The 15,678-nt window shown below is 40.8% G+C and overlaps 1 non-coding gene across 1 annotated transcript; it reads right to left on the bottom strand.

Annotated features, from left to right (window-relative positions):
• Positions 1-14,414: 14,414 nt before the first annotated feature.
• On the bottom strand, positions 14,415-14,516 carry LOC133758959 (small nucleolar RNA SNORA8). The gene has a single exon (XR_009865856.1). It is a non-coding gene; the product is annotated as a small nucleolar RNA SNORA8 (small nucleolar RNA).
• Positions 14,517-15,678: the final 1,162 nt, after the last annotated feature.

Genomic DNA, 15,678 nt, shown 5'->3' with positions numbered 1-15,678 from the left:
AAAACATTAAAAAAAAAAAAAGCTTGGAGGAACAAAAAAAAATCCCCTATGAGACAGAGGCCTGTCTGAGCATTGAATTGCATAGGATAGTTTGGTTAGTAGTCATCTGGGGCACAGGAAAGCCAGGAGGTGGATGGGAGAATGGGTGCAAGACGGTTGTATGTGTGATCCTCACACCCACAGCATCAGCATCTGCTGGGAACTTAATAGCAAGGCAGACTACTGACTCATCCTAAAGCTACTGAGTAAAAAACGCAGCCCAGCGATGTATGTTTAATAATCCCACTCCCACCCCAGGTTTCTCTGCTAAAGTTTGAGCCAAGAAAGGGTTTTAAGCTCCACTTGCCTTTTTCTTATGGCCCAGCACATTTGCCAGCAGACTAGAGGAAACACCATTGCCAGTGTGGAGAGTACTACCCAAGGAAGTGCAAAAAGTGGTCTGCAGTCAGGAGTCTAACAGGTGCACAAGGGTACTTCACATAGTTGCTGTAAAATAGAACCAAAAATAAGCTTACTATGCTGAGAAGTCACATTGAAATCCATGCAGACAAGGGGATCTTCAAAAAGTTCTTGGAAAAGCGAAGGATAAACAAAAGTTCACGAATTTCAAAATATTTTGCCCCAAAATAAGCTTACCTTTTACTTCCATTTTCCATGTGGTGCTTGAGGAACTGGCACAGACTAACCAGCTGGTCTCAAGTATTTGTTCTTCCACTAAAGCCCACAGGTTACAGCCTGTGAAGCAGGGTGCACTTGCCTTTATGGATTCACCTGAGACTTTAAAGGAATCTTGATAGAGTAGCTGCTTCCTGCCATGACAGTCAGAAAGTCCCAAAGACATTGTGCCTGTGTGCTCAGGTCTGCCTCGCCAACGCACCTGCGCCACTTCAATCAGTGTGCCATTCCCCACTGACCACACAGACGCACATGCTCCCAGGTCAACGCAGGTTCACCGGCACAAGAAGAGTTTGTGAGCAGAGCAGGATCCATCACTGAGACCAGAAGGTCATTCAATTTCAGATCCCATTTTAACAAAGAAAAATGAAATTAAAAGTACAAAATCCAGTGTGAAAGTGAATATTGGTTTAGGAGGACACAAGAAATCACAACAAAGTATATATTTTAAAAAGCTGACTGGTGTCATAAACATCCTTAAATTGAGAAAAAATATTTTTATTAATTAGCAGTTGACATCCCCCTACTAAACTATTTTCTTGTTTCTGTAGCATCATTCTCTGCTCAACTCTTGTATAATCAAATATATACAAAACCACAATTTAAGAAAGATATTTTCATCTTTCTTATCATGTGATTGTTCAAAATTTTTTTATTATTGGTAGCTAAATGCATAAAACATTCAACTTTATACACTGACATGTTCTTATTTTTAAAAGCTCTGTATTATTTTCATCTACTGGAAAGGCTGAGTAATGGGGAGAGAGAGAAAGAAAGAAAGAGAAGAGAGGGAGATAACCTCTAACACCAGTTCACTCCCGAAATGTCTGCAACAGCAAGGGCCAGGCCAGGCCAAGCCAGGAGCCAGGAACTGCATCTGCGTCTCTCATGTGGGTGGCAGGGGTCCAAGCTCATGTGCTGTCTCCCAGGCTCATTAGCAGGAAGCTGGATCAGAAGCAGAGCAGCCATGACATCAACCATCTGAGATGGGATGCAGGCATCCCAAGTGGGATTCAACCTACTATGTCAGACATAGTCCTAAAACTGTTATTTTTCTGTTTTATAAATCACAGGACATCTGGTAAGTCCTATTCTGTATAATTTGTATCAACAAAGAGAAAAACTTTGTTTCATTTGAAATTGTGTATTTTGAATTTTGAGTATATTTCTAGAAGCAGGGAACTTTGATGAAGGGTTGAGGAAAAATAAATTCTCTTCTTACAGCTTTACACATCTGATGATTGGTAACTTTTTCCATGTCACTTTCTAGATTGGTACATTTCCAGCCCCTCCCCCTGACTTGTCAGCACTGGACACTGTAAGGCATGTCCATGTTGCAATGTGGCCTCCCTGTGTCCTGATACAGGATGGGGTTGGTAGAATGTATTGGAGGAGCATTCCTGGCCACCATTCCTACCCAGGTGCAGCCAGCACTAACTGTACTCAGAAGTTACTGTCGGCCATGTATATTGGCATAGAAATGGAGTGGAAAGCTTCAGCAGTCTCAACTGATTGATGATATCTAAGCGTTTCTTGCCTATTTACAATCCATGAGCATCTACTTCTGAGGCCCATGACTCAAACTTTTGTGTATTAGGCGGTCTTCTCTGGAGAAACAAACCCAGTGGGGTGTAAACACACACACATGCCACTCAGATGAGGCAGCAGCAAGAAGCTCGTGGAAAAATGAAATTGCAAGGTGAAATTATTTTGGTGCCAAAAAATGGAAAACTACACAATTTTTCCATAACATGCATTTCTATGGACATTTTAAAAACTTTTTGTATTTGTGGGTGTGTGCGTGTAGAGAGAGAAAGAGACAGAGAAAGAGAGAAAGAGAAACCAAGAGAGAATTTAAAGGAACTAGCTCTCCGAATTGTGGTTTCAAGTCCAAAATCCACAGGGGAGTTCAGAGACACACGGGTGAGTTGTCGCCATTCGGACCCGCAGCAATCTACGGGCAGAACTTCCTCTTCCTCCGGAGACATCGGACTTTTTTCCACTAGGGCAGTCTACTCAATGTTAACTGACTTCACTGTTGACCTCGTGTGACAATATCTTCACAGAAACATCCAGAATCATTTTTGACCGACTCTCTGTCCCGTGGCAGAGCTGCGTTGATAGAAAAAATCAACCATTATAATTAGCTTTACAGTGACCTGAGGCATTCAAGTACTTAAAAAAACAAAAGCACAATAGAAGAAACAGCTTTTATTCCTAAGGCAGAGATACTGGCATTCCTGGGAGGCCAGGGCTTTGCAACGTTCGTCCACATTCACATCACATGTTCTCTCCGTCCAGACAACCAGGGGAGTAACTCTTTACCACGTGGCTGTTAGGCAGGATCTTCTTGCTAGTAGGAGTGAAAGGAATGGTTTTTTCAGTGCTGGGTGAGGCTTGTCATTGCCAGTAAAGTAGTCTCCAGAGCTCGTTGCCTGTTGTCTTGGCCGGCTGGGTTTCCATATTCCAGATGGTTCATTTATGTGATGGTGGCACCTCTGACTCTATAGACTGCTTATATCCCATAACACCTGGCATCGCCCTGCAGCCTTATCTGGACCTATTGCAGTCTTTGTACTCATTAAGCCATTTTCTGTTACTGCATCATCATCTTATTATATGAACCAATTAAAATATGCATAGTAAATTTAATGAAGTAAGAGATAATATCAACAGTATGAAGCATTACTAGAATCATAAAGAATAATCAGATAAAAATATTTGGCATGAAAAATTTATTATTTGAAGTATGGAACAATATACAGGATGAAAAATGTGATAGCTATAACTGAAGACCAATGTAGTAGATTTATAAACTTGGATTTGGAGATCCTACAGAAGTCAGCAGGAAATAATAAAAAATTAAAATTATAAAAGGAAAGGCTAAAAAAGTATGAAGGATAGCAATAAAAGGTAAAATGGGGGGCAGGCACTGTGGTGCAGCGGGTTAACGCCCGCCAGCACCCCATATGGGCTCTGGTTTGAGTCTTGGCTGCTCCATTATTGATCCAGCTCTCTGCTATAGCCTAGGAAAGCAGTAGAAGATGGCCCAAGTCCACGGGCCCCTGCACCTGCGTGGGAGACCCGGAAGAGGCTCTTGGCTCCTGGCTTCGGATCAGCTCAGCTCTGGCCATTGCAGTCATCTAGGGAGTGAACCAGGGGTCGGAAGACCTCACTCTCTCTGGCTCTACTTTTCTCTCTAACTCGGTCTTTCAAATAAATAAAATAAATCTTTTAAATGGGGGGGGGGGCCAGTGCTGTGGTGCAGCAAGTAAAGCTGCCCGCCTGCAGTGCGGGCATCCCTTATGGGTGCCAGTTCGAATCCTGGCTGCTCCACTTCCAATCCAGCTCTCTCTGCTATGACTTGAGAAAGCAGTAGAAGATGGTCCAAGTCCTTGGGCCCCTGCACCATGTGAGATACCCAGAAGTTCCTGCCTCCTGGCTTCTGATTGGCTCAGCTCCAGCCGTTGAGGCCATCTAGGGAGTGAACCAGCAGATGGAAGATCCTTCTCTCTCTGCCTCTGCCTTTCTGTAACTCTGCCTTTCAAATACATAAATAAATCTTTTTAAAAAAAAGATATAATGGAGTCCCCAATGAGAAAAATGTAAAACCAAAAAAAAAAAAAAAAAAAGGAGAGCAGGAAATATTTAAAGAAATGATGGAAATATATTACCTAGAATTAAAAGGAGAATTTTACTAATAATGGACTAGAGAAAATACAAAGAAAAAATCCACACATAGAATTACTGAGATAAATTTAAGAATTTCAAAAACAAAGACATTTAATTTCAGAAAAGTATTACCTACAAAAAGGAAAAAGCTTTAGATTAACTTTGAATTTTTTCCTAGAAATACTATGGCTAAGAAGATAAAGGATTAATGTTTTGCAAGTATAAGAGTAAATGATCTCTATCCAATTTTATGTCCAGTCAAATTACCATTCAGATGAAGACATATAATAAAAATACTCTCAGGCATAAAAAAAAAACTCAGAAGGTTTATCACACAAAGACCCACATTAACTGCACTTTTGAGAAACAAATTTAGGAAATGAGGCAAGATAAGTGTGAAGTGTCATTAAATATCTTCATAGAAATTATTTTCCTCTAGAAAAAGGGAATTATAACTAATGAAAATAAAATGAAAACGTGTATCCCACATTAACTCAGACCTAAATTTTAGACATCATCAACTTTGAAATTAGTAGAAGATACATAGGAGAGAGTCTTCAGGATATTGGAACAGACGCAGATTTTTTGGCCCAGGTTCACAAAGCTCAGAAAAAAAAGCAAAAGTAGAGAAATGGGATTTCCTCAAACTAAAGAGCTTTTGCACAGCAAAGGAAATGATCAACAGAGTGTAAATGCACACTACAGAGTGGGAGAAAATATATTTCAAGTTATACATCTGACAAGAGGTTAATAACCAGAATATATAAGGAACAGAACTCAGTAGCCAAAAAAAAAAAAAAAAAAACAAAAAAAAAAACACACTTTCAAACAATCTAATTAAAAACGGGCTGCAGCTCTAAACAGACCTTTTCCAAAGGAGAATGTACACATGGCCAGCAGGTGCATGAAGAATGCTGAGCATCACTAATTAGGGAAATGCCAATCAAAAGGACAGTGAGGTAGCACCTCCCTCCAGTTAGACTGGCTGTTATTTTTTTTTTTAAAGATTTATTATTTATTTTACTTGGATGTCACATTTACAAAGAGAGAGAAGGAGAGGCAGAGGGGGTGCGGTCTTCCATCCACTGGTTCACTCCCCAGATGGCCTCAACGGCCAGAGCTACGCTGATCTGAAGCCAGGAGCCAGGTACTTCTTCTGGGTCTCCCACATGGGTGCAGGGACCCAAGGACCTGGGCCATCTTCTACTGCTTTCCCAGGCCACAGCAGAGAGCTGGATCAGAAGTGGAACAGCTGGGACTCTAACCAGAGCCTGTATGGGAATGCTGGCATGGCAGATGGTGGCTTTACCCACTATGCCACGGCACAGGCCCCTAGATTGGCTGTTATTAAAGACACTGATAACAAGTATTTGCAAGGATGTGAAGAAAAGGGAAACCTTGTACTCTGTTATTCAGAATGTGGATTAGTACAGCCATTGTGGAAGTTTCTCAAAACACACACACAAAACAGCTTTACCTCATCATGGTCCAGCAGTCCCACACTTGGGTGTATATCCAAGAGAGATGAAATCTACGTGTCGGAAAGACATTTTCAATCCCAGTTTTATTGCAGCGCCGTTCACAATAGCCAAGAAAAACCCAAGTGTTTATTTACTAATGAATGGATAAAGAAAATGTACATGCACACCATGGAATACTACTAAGCCATAAAAAGGGTGAAATCTTGTCATTTGCAACAACCTGGATGGGTCTGGAGGTCATTGTATTAAGTGAAATAAGTCAGGCACAAAAAGACAAGTACCACATGACTTCTCTCCTATGTGGAATTTCAAACAGTTCATTTCATAGAACTTGAGGATAGAATGGGGGTTTCCAGAGGCTGGGGAGAGTAGGATGGAGAAATGGAGAAAGGTTGATTAATAGGTCCTGAGTTATAGTTAGAGGGGAGTAGAAGTTCTGTACAGTAGGGTGACTATAGGTTATGAAAATGTACTATATATTTCTCTTTAAGAAGCTTGAAGAAAGAAGTTTTAATTATTTTTTAACCATAAAGAAATGTTAAATATTCGAGGAGATGGATGTGTTTACCTTGAATGTATACTATACAGGGTGTGCATTTAAGAAACATTACCTAGCACCCCACAAATGTGCACTTTTAATGTATCAGTTAAAAAAGTTTTTAAAATGCTGCTTGGATGAAATCACTCAAAAAATAAATTTTTTAAAGATTTATTTATTTGAAAGGCAGGATGACAGAGAGGGGAATGTACAGAAACAGATCTTCTATCCGCTGGTTCACTCCCCAAATGGCCACAAGGGCAGGGACTGGGCCAGGCTGAAGCCAGGAGTCAGGAACTCCATCCTGGTCTCCCATGTAGATGGCAGGGTTCCAAGTAGTTGGGCTATTCTCTGCTTTTCCAGGCACATTAGTCAGTAGCTAAAACTTGAACCTGTGCTCTGATATGGGATGATGGAGTTACCAGGGGCAGGTTAGTTCACTGCGCCACAGTGATGGCCCAGATGTTTTTAAAAGGACTTGCACATTATAAAATTTCAGGAGTGTCACAACACAGAACAGTTTATTTTGAAATAAAAGTAAGCCTCAGAATTAGAGAGTTCCTGCAAGCTTACCCACATGATATTGACAAAAAAGTACAAGCAAAAAATTAAAAAATTTAAAAACCTTTTTCCTGTCAAATTGAATCCTTAACTTGTCATAAAAGAAAGCTTTTATCTCTCGTATGTTCTGACAATTATATGATAAAATGTCACAATAATACTTTATTAACAAACAGATGTCATTGCATGAAAAATATACCTTATGGACCTGCTCCTGAAAATATTTAGCTGGGGCCAGCACTGTGGCCTAGTGGGCAAAGCTGCCACCTGCAGGGCCGGCATCCTCTATGGGCACTGGTTCTAGTCCCAGCTGCTCCACTTCCAATCCAGCTCTCTGCTATGGCCTGGGAAAGCAGTGGAAGATGGCTCAAGTCCTTGTGGGACACCTGGAAGAGGCGTCTGTCTCCTGACTTCAGATGGGCCCAGCTCCGGGCATTGCAGCTGTTTGGGGAGTGAACCAGCAGATGGAAGACCTCTCTCTCTGCCTCTGCCTCTTTGTAACTCTGCCTTTCAATAAATAAATAAATCTTTTTTTAAAAAAAGGAAAATGTTTAGCTTAGTTATGAACATGTTTTATTATTCGAAGTTCTGCTTCACTGACATTTTTAAATTGCTTGTTATTCATCTACCTTCACCAATTTTATCTTTTTTTAAAGCATACATTATCTGCTTCTTTAACTAAGATGCTTTTAAAAACATGGCAGGTAGTTGATTTTCATTTTTCAGCTATTGCCTTCTTTATCACTTCTCTGCTAAAAGACGTTCATAGTTTGGATTACACCTGGCTCTTCTAGGAAATGTTATCGCCTGAAAGAATTTTAAAGATTGTGAAACATTTTGTTGTGAGCTTTATCCATGATACTCATTGACTGCATGAAATATGTGTCTGTAAAAACTCTATTTCTTGAAATACATTATGGAAGAATGGATTATTACGCTAGTTCTGCACCTGCTGTTGATTATGGAAAGGATTACCCAACCCCACACCCTGCTCCATCATTTGCTGGGCCCCCTTTCATGGTGGGCGGCGTGGAGTGTATTTTCCTATCCTGGTGACAGAGAGGGGATTGATGGTGCAACCTGTTTCAGCCAGTGGGATACATCACAAAGACATCAGGTGTTGTGCCTGTTGTGCGTCTGTCTTCACAGTGAGAAATTCATTTTCCAGTTAGTCCACTGAGAGAGAGGTGGCCAGCCTTGCCCAGGCGCCAGGGTCTGAAGCTGGGCCTGTCCAGTTGATCTGCAGATAGGAATAAATGGCTGGCTTTAAACCATGGAATGTTGGACAGTTTGTTACACAGCGTTGTTACGGACAAGTAATATAAAGGACGTTTACGCGCCATTTTTTTTTCTTTGGTAAGAGTTCTAAGAGACACCATTTTATGAAGCATAGAATAGAATTCTTTTTAGGAGGCAGGAAACATGGGTTCCAATCTTCTTGGCCAACAAGGAAAGCGATCTTTGACAAGCCCCGTAAGCTTTCTGTGCTTCAGCTGCATATTTGTTTATAAAAATGAGGAGAATGTTTTAATAACCTTAAGGCTAGGGTCTGCGCTTGGTGTCTAGATCCAGATTTTATGACTAGTATGTTCAGTTTTATGAAATAAAGCAAAGCCACTTAATCAGGGACCAACGCCAGCTGCCTCACGTTGTAGAGCTGCACTGTAAGTTCGCGTCTTCAGCGATTACAGGATGCTAAAGCTTGCAAGAGCTGGGAGATGTGTACAGGAGGATGGGGCACAGGGCAGACACAAAACTCAGATTTGGGGTACCAAGTTGAGCAAAAGCATTTAAATACTCTAATAAGATCTGGGGTCAGAATTGGCAAGAGGAGGTAGAGGTTTTTGACCCTGAGTCTGACCCTTCTCTCCATCAACACGCTCCCTTCACTCCTCTCTAGGGTCAGAAAAGCAGGGTCTCTTGTCATAAGTGTCGTAGCAGCAAAAGACCTTCAGCAGAGTGACAGATGGGTCTAGACTTGTTTGCTGTTATCATCTTTTTGCTGTGGTCAGTGATAAGAAACAGGCAGATACATATGAAACGGCTTCTAAAAGTGCACAGAAAAATGGAACAAAAAAAAGTTCATTTTGGCTTTAAAATTTTTGAAGTACACACATAATTATTTCATAATAGGCATTTCCTATGACCCTTTTGAAGCCTCTTCATATGAGTTCATGTTAAACAAATATAAGTCACTTCCAATTCCCCTAATCCCTCATTCCCCAAGTCATGTAAGGGAGACTGTTGGCTGAGAGGCAAGGGTCATCATCTTCCAGGTTGGTACAACAGAGAGTAAGTTTACTAATAATTGTTTTCATATGTACTTATTCATCCTCCATTGCATTTATAGAGGATGGAAGGCAAGGAATTTCCACAGTCAGGGAGATTGGGGAATACAGGCTTTCAGCTAGGTGGCAAACTGCCCAGATAAAAACAGGCAGAGGGCAAATGGGAATTGGGAAGCAATTAACCGTCTCTGCTACAATGATAACTCTCTCTTTTCTGCTCCTGAACTGATGGCATTTTAAAGTGCTTTCTTTTTATTGACCAAAATTTCTATGAATTTAACATGTTCATTCTTTCCGATTGTAGCAGAAATTCATATGGGTGCATACTCTCAGATCTTCTATATTTCTACAGTATAGGCATTTCTTGCCACGTTAGACATATGTAAGAGGTGCCAAATCAAAATACAGTGAGTTAGACTTCTGATGTAAGAAATCTATTTGTAGCACACCCATACACATTTACATATATGACCTCATTTATGATCATCTGCATACTACTCGAAACAATAATAAATGACCTAGGATCATTTAATAAATAGACATTACAAATTCTGAAGTCTATCTTATACCTTGGTATAATTCAGGAGAACATGAACCAGTGAATGGTGATTTTCTAACTAAAATGTGGAATTTTTTTCAAAGATTTATTCATTTTAGAAACAGACTCACACACAGAGAGGGAGAGAGGTCTTCATTCTGCTGGCTCACTCCCCAAATGGCCGCCATGGCCAGAACCAGGCTGATCTGAAGCCAGGAGTTTCTTCCTGTTCTCCCACATGGATGTAGGGACCCAAGGACTTGGGCCATCTTCCACTGCTTTCCCAGGCCATTAGCAGGGAGCTGGATCAGAAGTGAAGCAGCAAGATTCAAACCGGACTCCATATGGGATACTAGCACTGCAGACACAGGTTTAACCTATCACACCACAGTGGCAACCCCGACACTGTGGATTTTCGTAATTGGGCTTATCACAGAAAGTTTTGGAGAATCCTCCTTTACCTCTCATTGCAGAGATTTCTGCAAGAGAGTTCTAGAATGCCTCACCCATCACACACTCTCTGGATTAATGTTTTGAAGTAATTGGATTAAGACAGAGAAGTCAGGGCCGGTGCTGTGGTGTAGCGGGTAAAGCTGCCGCTTGCAGTGCTGGCATCCCATAAGGGTGCTGGTTCCAGTCCCGGCTCCTCCACTTCCGATCCAGCTCTCTGCTGTGGCCTGGGAAAGCAGTGGAGGATGGTGCAAGTGCTTGGGCCCCTGCACCCACGAGGGAGACTAGGAAGAAACTCCTGGCTCCTGACTCTGGATCGGTGCAGCTCCGGCCATTGCAGCCAACTGGGGAGTGAACCAGCGAATGGAAGACCTCTCTCTCTTTGCCTCCCCTTCTCTCTCTCTGTAACTCTGATTTTCAAATAAATAAATAAATTGTTCAAAAAATAAAAGACATATAAATCAAATTACAAGCAACAAAGTTATTGTAGGATTACATTCCAGGAGACTCAACACAAGACAAAAAGAAAAAATTTCAAGACACCATGACGCTTGGCCTTAGAACATACAGCCCCACCACATAATGCTGAAAATGAGCTGTAGAGTGCACTTCACAGCTGCTGTGTGCACATGGAGACAGATTGGGTCCTGTTAGCAGGAATAGGGCTCTCATTCTCCTCCAGTGCAGTTGTTCTGAACATTGGCAGCAAATAAAATAATACTATCTTATCTGTAAGAATCCTTTCACATATACCATTTCTGGCTGGGTATTAGTATTTATAGTTTACAGGTAAGGACACTTAAGCTCCTAGAAATTAAATGTCTTTTCCAGGCTCATAGAACCACCAACCAATACCTTGGAGACATCTTGCCAGAAAAAAAAAAGCCAGCTCCTACGTGCAGAGAGCCTGTTCCAGAGGCTCAAACTCTCGTAGGACTCGGGTATGTCTGTAATGCTCTCTTTTCTCACTCTGGGTCCCGGTTATTGATTATCTCTGTTATTTCTGGTTTTCTATATTACATTTCCACGATGACTTGGCCCATTGCCTCACAGACCATGGTCTACACCTTCCTCATCCTGCTCCTCTGTCCACACTCAGCAAGTACCATGATTGGACCTTTTGGGTCTGTTACAATACTGGCTGCCAAGATGATGAGTCAGAGAGCCAAGTGGTATCCAAGTCCTTAACACCAAATCCGGTGTTCATTCTGACTTACTGTAAAACTTCTCTGAGTCAACAGCATGATTGCCGTTACTATTTTAAACAAAAGTGTGATTTTGAGCAGATTTGATTCACAGATAAAGGCAAACAATTATGCATTCATATGTCACTTAAGTTTAATGTCATGCTACTGCATTTTCAGTCTTACAGTCTTTTTCTTCCTCAAAATAATATTTTAATCTGTTTTGAAATCAAGTTGTGATCTTAGCCAAAGAATGCATTTTATTTGATCATTCCTATAGTTACCAACTACGATTAATCTTTTGGGTTTGAGTCAGTTTCCTAAATTTCCCTTTTTTTGAGGCTGCATTGTATTTTGTAGTTTATATATGCAGAATTAAATCCATTAGCTTCCTATTGTTGAATATTTAGATATTTTCCTTCTTTTTTAGCTATAAAAACATACACACACACATACATATATATATATATATATATATATATATATGCAGTATGAATTACTAGACCCAGAATTGCTAGTGCAGAGGTTATATGCATTTGTATTTGTTTTAAGGGGAGGCAATTTATATTTTTCATGATAGAGTATAAATGCATACAAATAGAATTCAAAGAGAAAACAAAAAGGTGAATAGTGACTGGTTCTACATTAGTTAAGCAACCTCTGTTACCAGCATCTTTTATCATTTGTCTTTACAGAGATATGCCCTGCAAATGAAAATGTCTGCATATCTGGAAAATTTCTCTTGTTTGAGAATGTATGTGTGTGTTTTCATTGAATTTATGACAATCCAAAAGCTTTTCCTATATATACATTGGTTGAGGGAGAGATATTCAAACTACTGTACCACCATTTATGTTAGAAACACATTTCTATATTGTTTCATCAGCGAGTATCTGATGTACATTGAAATTACTGCTTATCTCATAAAACTACATTCTGCTAATTTTCACTATGCATTTCTATTCACCATAAGGGAAGGGACATCCATGGATACAAAAATCTGTGCAATTATTAATCACAAGTCTTAAAAGCATGATCTAATCTGGATTTATTGCTCTCTACAGAAAATATTATGAAGTCCACTCTTTCTTTTAATGTGATAAAAGAGTCTAATCCGGACAGAAGTGTGAATAGCTAAGCACTGTGTTCCATAGCTTCTCTGCTTGCACAAGTGACCAGGAGACTGACTTACCTCTGATGGTGGAGTAGATGTGAAGCGTGTTAACCTCTGCTTTAAATACGTGATAATGGCAGGCTTTGAATATGTAGCACAGTACAGGTGTCTGGGTGAAGAGTAAGACAGAAAGAGCTCAGATTCCTGAATAGTTTTGTGAAACAGAAACTTCCCACCAGCCTGGATTGACCAACCTGAGGATGTGAAATGAGAGAGAATGGAAGTGCTGCCTTTTTGAAGCTGCTATGTTCAGGAGACCAGTTTGTTACAGAGCTATCCTTGTAGTTCAACAAGCATACCTTCCTGCTATGGTCTCAGTGGACAACTTGGATCCCTTTGTTTTCTTGTGTGGCCCATGAAAACTCTTTCTTTATCTATTTTCTTAGCTTGGTGGAGCACAGAAAATGGTATGGGAGATAGCCTTCTTGTTTTTGCACGTGTTTGAAAATAGGAAGCTTTGACTCCTCTGCATGACTGGTTAATTAAGCATGGAACTATAGTTGAGAAATAATTTTCCTTGAGAGTTTTGAAGTTACTGCTCCATTTTTATTATTATAGAAAATGGTTTGGTCTGATTTAGGAACTTTCTCTGTCTCTCTCTCTGGTTCTAGAATCTTCTGTTTCTCAGTTTGGTTCTGAAATGTTAGTGCCACATAAAATACCCAGTATAGATACATTTTCATCCATCATGTTCCCCCCACCCCGAATCCTTTCTTTCAATTATTTTTTCCTACAAACCAGTGTAAAGTTTATTTTTTATACTGTATAACATAAGGAAAAATTATTTAAAGTGAATAACTTTTTTTAAGGAATAAATGTTGCATTTCCTTCCACTGTCCAAAGTCATCTAGCTAGCTCTTTTAAATCTTCTAGCCCTTTTGAACAAACTGATGCATAATTCACAATGTCATATCAACCCACAATTTCTAGTCTGTTAATCCTCATTTGAATTACATAATAACTTCAAAATTCCACCTAAAATCTTTGGAATATAATTTCTTTTTTGTTTTTTTTTTTTGTTTTTTTTTGACAGGCAGAGTGGCTAGTAAGAGAGAGAGACAGAGAGAAAGGTCTTCCTTTTTCCATTGGTTCACCCCTCAATGGCCACTGCAGCCAGCACACCGCACCAGATCCGAAGCCAGGAGCCAGGTGCTTCTCCTGGTCTCCCATGGGGTGCAGGACCCAAGCACTTGGGCCATCCTCCACTGCACTCCCAGGCCACAACAGAGAGCTGGACAGTAAGAGGAGTGACTGGGACAGAATCTGGCGCCCCGACTGGGACTAGAACCTGGTGTGCCGGCGCCACAGGCGGAGGATTAGCCTATTGAGCTGCGGCGCCAGCCTGGAATATAATTTTTTCAAGCAATTTACTCTAGAGTTCTGATTCCTGACACACTAGAAAAAATAAACATGAAAGATTACATCAAACTGAACTGTATGAAAAGAACAAATACTGGGGCTGGCGTAGTGGCGCGGTAGGTAAATCCTCCACCTGCAGTGCCAGCATCCCATATGGGCGCGGGTTCTAGTCCTGGCTGCTCCACTTCTGATCCAGCTCTCTGCTATGGTCTAAGATAGCAGTGTAAGATGGCCCAAGTCCTTGAGCCCCTGCACCCACGTAGGAGACCCAGAAGAAGGTCCTGGCTCCTGGCTTCAGATCGGCGCAGCTCCGGCCATTGCAGCCATCTGGGGAGTGAACCAGCAGATGGAAGACCTCTCTCTTTCTCTCTCTCTGTGTCTCTCTCTGTCTCTCTCTCTCAGCCTCTCCTCTCTCTGCGTCTCCTCTCTCTGTGTAACTCTGACTTTCAAATAAATAAATCTTTAAAAAATGAAAAATAAATAAAAAGAACAAATACTGTATCAATAGAAATACCAGGTTTAACATGCACAAAGCCAAGAAAACTAATGATGCCAGATACTGAATTTCTATTGTATTCTATTTATCTTTTAATCCTGGGAAATTCCTTTGAATTATTTGGTGGATAATCTTCTCTTGTTTTCTCTGTTCTTTCCTTTTGAAATGTTTTTTGGATATTATACTTCCTGGATTGCTCCTAAAATTTCTAAATTTTTCCCTTCATTTTAAGGTGTTTTTCCCTATTTTCTACAAAACTTCCTTAAATCTGTTGAGGTTTTTCATTTCTCCCTCCCCCCTTTTTTTTTTAGTTTCCAAAAATCTTTTTTTTTTTTGAGTACTGCTTTTTCATTCTCTGACCTGGTAATGGATTCCACACTTTTTTTTTTATTTCTGAGATGATATCAAAATAATAGAAGAAAATTTTAGGAAGATAGCTCTGAGCAGTCTCTGTCCTCCAAATGGCCTTTCTCCTGTCATTGTTTGACTGCTCTTAGAGTGAAAGCTTAAAAAATTGATCGAATATCAGTGTATGGGAATAGGGCTTGCAGTTGTTGAATTTTACAGCAGGGAGTGCTAGGCAGACCGTTAGCTGCCAACTCCAGATGTTGGTGTCTTGATGGGATTCCTCTTGAGTTGAACAGGTATGCCAGAGAAGACTCGCCAGTCCTCAGCCCAAAGAGTGGAGACTGAGATCCCAGAGTTCTATGAAGTGAGCTTCCAGGAGAGGGTTGATGTCCCCAGTATTCAGAATTTAGAATTTTAATTAATTTATTAGGGAAGGAGAAGGGGAGAGGGAGAAAGAAAGAGAAAGTTTCTAATTGCTTGTTTCACTCTCTAAAGTGACCACAGTACCATGGTAGCCAGGATGATGGGCAGGGCATAATCTGGAAATCAGGAACTCAATCCATGTCTCCCACATGGGCGGCAGGGACCTGGCTACTATAGCCATCCACGTTAACAGGAAGCCAGAATCAGGAGCTAAGCTGGAACTGTACCCAGGCTCTCCATGTGTGATGTAGGCTTCTCCAGTGATGTGTGAGCTGCTACATGAAGTGCCTGGGCCCAGAACTCAGTATTTATTCATTACTAGTGCCTCTGTTTTTCTAAGTTTCCAGGGCTGACATCTCCAGTCCAGGGAGCCCTGTTTTAAACTTTTCTAGGGACCAGCATTGTGGTGTAGCAGGTAAAGCCACCACCAAAGATGCTGGCATCCCATGTTGGCGCCATTTCACGTCCTGGCTGCTCTACTTCCAATCCAG

This window comes from Lepus europaeus, chromosome 4, assembly GCF_033115175.1.
Source record: "Lepus europaeus isolate LE1 chromosome 4, mLepTim1.pri, whole genome shotgun sequence".
Classification (NCBI taxonomy): domain Eukaryota; kingdom Metazoa; phylum Chordata; class Mammalia; order Lagomorpha; family Leporidae; genus Lepus; species Lepus europaeus.
The sequence above is the reverse complement of the archived record's forward strand: the minus strand, read 5'-3'. Positions and strand labels throughout refer to the sequence as shown.